This window comes from Gossypium hirsutum, chromosome A12, assembly GCF_007990345.1.
Source record: "Gossypium hirsutum isolate 1008001.06 chromosome A12, Gossypium_hirsutum_v2.1, whole genome shotgun sequence".
NCBI lineage: Eukaryota > Viridiplantae > Streptophyta > Magnoliopsida > Malvales > Malvaceae > Gossypium > Gossypium hirsutum.
In genome coordinates, this window is record NC_053435.1 from 78,815,613 (window position 1) to 78,820,645 (window position 5,033).

Consider the following 5,033-nt stretch of genomic DNA (forward strand, 5'->3'; position numbering starts at 1 on the left):
AAATTGGAGAAAAATAATTAGGGGCTTAAATTTATATTTTTAAAATCCTTAATGAGTCTATTTTCAATAGAAACAAACATGGACATCATCCAAATTCTGGTTACGAAGAGATAATTAATTTTTAGTGAAGAAGGGTTGGAATTGTCAGACAGCAGAATTGGGGTGACTTTAAAGAATAAACTGTACTTATTGGCTAAACCAAAAATTCTAAAAATTTTATGATAAGAAGATATATGAGTCTAGTTTCAGATAAAATTAGCGGATCCTAATTTGGAGTTCTGTAGATAAAGATAAAAATAATTTAGTGACTATGACACCGATGGACAGCATTGGAATATACATAAGTAAACAATTAAATTATAGATAATATTACTTATAAGCGGGTTGAAGATGAAGTCAATACTGATAAATGAATAATTTTACAATGATAGATCGAGAACCCGAAGCAAGTCGAGGAAAAGAAAATAAAATAACAACCCGAAAATCGAATAAATGATCAAATTGAGTGGAATGTCGGATTTGAGTACTTCTGATCAGTGACAAGTGATAAGTGGTAGCCTCAGCTACACTTATCTGATCAGTGATAAGTGACAAATGATAAGTGGTAGCTTTAGCTACACTTATCTGATCAGTGACAAGTGATAAATGTGATCAGTGTAAGACCGTGGCAGGACTATGATTTTAAAAGTGATAAGTGATCATATGCAAGACTATAGTTATACTATGGCAAAGTGAAAGTGGAGTACTCAATTTTCCGTTACCATTCCCTAATTTGGTTAAAGAATGATATATGACAAATGGGCCCAAAAGAATTAATGGAAATTGATAAGTGGTAGTGAGTTTATATAGGGAACTCACCAATGACTGTGATTGACAGGTGAACTTAATAATTGTATATATAGTATAAGTGTATAAATATTTGGTAAGATTTATGTTTTATCCCTATGAACTTACTAAGCTTTTATAAGCTTACTTGAGTGTATTCAATGTCTTTTGTAGATTGACGTGAAAGTATACGGAGGATCGGATCAACACAGAGGATCACACTATCCAGATTATCTCCGGTAGCTTTTGTAAATTTCCTTTTTGATTTATATGGCATGTATAAGGCTTGGTGATTATATAAATATTAAGACTTGTTTAATGAATATACATTAAAGTAAAGAATGATGAGTATGTTAAATAGTATAATTATAATAGAAGTATAATTTTGTATTAAATTGATTGAAATGAATTGGTTGGTTGGATTGGTCTCGGTTTTAAAAATTGCAGGGAAGGTTAGATATTTATAAAGGGGTTATATTGAGCAAAAAAAAATCCTTATGGTTTTGATTTAATTCTAGTTTGGTCTCGAACTATGTTTTGGGCTTTGGAGGCCCATCTAAAGGACACCATGACATGTTTTAGTAAATAAATAGTATTTAACTCGTATTAATGGAAAATTAATTCGGTAAACTCCGGTAATGCCTCCTACCCTATTCCGGCGATGAATATGGGTAAGGGGTGTTACAACGAACTTACCTCGACATTTGTTCACGTTAGCAATCTACTAATCCGAAACCTTTTCTTTTCCTCGATCTAACATTGAATTAATGTTGTCCAGATCTATATAAATGAAATTTACCATAAATTTCACACATTTCATATTCAAATGGACTCAATTTATGTCCTAAGAAAAATTACCATTTTGCTCCTAACTTTTCCATAAATTCTGATTTTGTCCCTAGGTCCGAAATGTAATAACTCAAATTTTATGGTTATAAAAAAAGTGTATTTTTGAGTCTCCGTTACTGAAAAATGGATCCGTAAATAATTATCAAAAATATTTAAAAAGTTAATTGAGTGATTAATTAGAGTTTAATTAAGTGAATTTAGCTTAATTAAGGATAATTGATAAAAGGATTAAATTGAATAAAGTTTGAAAGTTTAATTATAGATTAAAAGAAAATAAAAAGGACCAAAATGGCAATTAAGCCATTTAGCATAAGTGAGGCGGCATATAAAGTAAAAATCTAATATTTTTACTTAGATTTCAAATTATAAAATATATATTTATTAATAAATGTTATTAAATTAATTTATTATAAGATATTTATATGATAAATAAATTAGTACAAATGTATAGTAAATAAAATATACAAGTGTATGGATAAAAATACATACATTTATAAAACATGTATTAGATATTAAATAGATATTTATTATTTTATAAAAGATATTTATTAATTAAATAATTATATTATAAGATTTTATATGATAAATATATTAAATAATGACAAATGTATGGTTATAAACGGATACAAATGTACTAATAATATACACATGAATAAATAAATAATACTTACTATTTAATTATAAATACATGTGTGTATATATATATAAAAAAAAGAAAGAGAATAGAAGGAAGAAACAAAGCAAACGAAATAGAGAGCAGGGGAAGGAAAGAAAGAAAAAGAGAAAAGAAAGAAGAAAAGGGAAAATTAAAGGTGTGAAGCTTGGAAGTTTAATAGGTAAGTTAATTTAGCCCTTTTTACTTAATTTTGATGTTTTAGAAGCTTTGGAACAAGATTTTGATAAGATTAAGTTGATATTTTGAAAGTTATTAGATTTCTAGATAATGTTCATGTTGAGTAAAATGATGAAATAAGGGTTTAATTGATAGAAATTCAAGTTAGAAATGAAATAAGGATTGAATTGTAAAGTAATTCATAAGCTTTATGTTGAAGGGTTAATTTTTAAAGTTATTATGGATGAGTTCTGGAAGCATATGATGAATAAACATAGAATTGAAGCTTTACTTTTGATATAAGATAATTTTATTAAGTAAAATTGACGAAAATTGATTTTAGGACCTAAATTGTGAAAATGTTTGGAATTAAAGTCTAGTGCCGAAATTATGATTTTCAAAAGTTGTCAAGTAGTTTAAGGTGATAGAATAAAGTATTAATTGAGAAAAATCAGCTCAATTGAGAGGCTAATTGAGTAGGGACGAAATTGTTATTTATTAAAGTTCGAGGGAAGAATGGTAATAAACAACTTGCACTAAAACAATATTGGACAGCAGCAGTAGACTAACTTTGAAAAATCACCATAAATTGTAGAAATCGAATTAGAAGATTAAAAAAATGAAATTAAAGCTTATTGAATCTAGTTTCTCATAGAAGAAACGGTGTAAACAATGGATTTATAAATAATGAGATATAATAAATTTTGTGAAACAAGGTCAGAATGAATTCGGATTCCCCTGTTCTGACTTTAGAAAATCATCAAAAATTGGATAAAAATAATTAGGGGCTTAAATTTATATGTTTAGAATCCTTAATGAGTTTAGTTTCAAGAGAAATAAATGGGAATATCATTCGAATTCTTTACGAGGAGATAATTAGTTTTAGTGAAGAAGGGTTAGAACTTTCAGACAACAGAACAGGGGTAACTTTAAAGAATAAACTCTACTTATTGGCTAAACCAAAAATTTTGAAAATTTTATGGTAAAAAGATATGTAAGTATAGTTTCAGGGAAAATTAGTGGATCTTAATATGGAGTTCTATAGCTCCAGATATAAATAATTTAGTAACTATGACACAGATGGACAACTTGAATATTCATAAAAATAAATAATAAAAATTATAGATGATGTTACTTACAAGTGTGTTATATACTTTAAGATGTGGAATGGAGAGGAGGACGAGGAAAATATCTATGAATATTCAACTAGAATGGCTAATTTGTATGTTCTAGGCTTAAGGACTAAATTGAATAAAAGTAAAACTTTAGGGGCAATTTTGTAAAAATGTCAAAAATGACCAGATTGAAGAGAATGAATTGTTTTATTATCTAAATTAATAAATTGAATGAAATTATCAATTTAAGATCGGGTGAAAAATCGAGGAAATGAAAAAAAAATTATCAAAATGCCCCTGAATCTTGATATTTTTGTAATTTAGTCATGTAAGTTCGTGTAACAGAATTATGCATAATTAGAAGCTTGAATTAAATATCATACTTGTGAATTGTATTTTTGTCTTGCATATGAAATTGCTATGGATATATTTGATAATGTCCGATAAAATGATACATCCCGTTGAACAAAGGAAATTCGATGGATGTAAATTTCCCGAATTGGTTGTAGTTCTGCATATGTTGCAGACACACTATAGCTCGAAAGAGCGCCCCGAAATTAGCCTTCTCGAGCTCCCCGTTATATGGTTCTTGCGAGCTTCCCGTTATAGCTCTTCGGAGCGTCTCGATAGGTTGTTATCCGCATGTGTTGTAGACACACCGTAGCTCTTAAGAGCGTCCCGAAATACAACTCTTCGTGAGCTTCCCAATAGGCTCTTTGTGAGCCTCCCGATAGTGCTCGCTTGAACTTCCCGTTATATGGCTATCCGAAGCTTCCCGATAGGCTCTTCGTGAGCTTCACGATATGGATCTTTGTGAACTACCTGATTTCGGCTCTATTGAGTTTCCCGTTATAGCTCGAATTAGCTTCCCGATATGGCTCTTTATGAGCTCTCCGTTAAATAGCTCGAGACAGTAAAAAGGATCTAGCCTGGACGGGTGATCTTATCCTGATATAGCCCTCCCGAAGAATATGTGTAAAATGGATTTGGCCCGAACGGGTAATCCGAATTAGGGTCTGAATTTAGCCTGGACTGGTAATTCAGATCCAAGCTCATTAGAGTAATTGTCGTTGCAGGGGATTTAGCTTGGACTGGTAATTCCGACAATACTCTATGAGTTTATATTACAGAGGATTTAGCCTGGACTGGTAATCCCACTGTAAGGATGAGGTTCGCGGGAGTGTGCTCTCTGAAATGAAATGTGTAAGACCATGGTTGAAAGATACCATGACAACCTGATATGAAATGTGTAAGACCATGGTTGAAAGATACCATGGCAACGTGACATGAAATGAATAAGACCATGGTTGAATGATACCATGGCAACATGACAGAAAACGAGTAAGACCATAGTTGAAAGATACTATGGCATCATGTCGAAGATAAACAAGATTGTGGAAGAGAGACGCCAA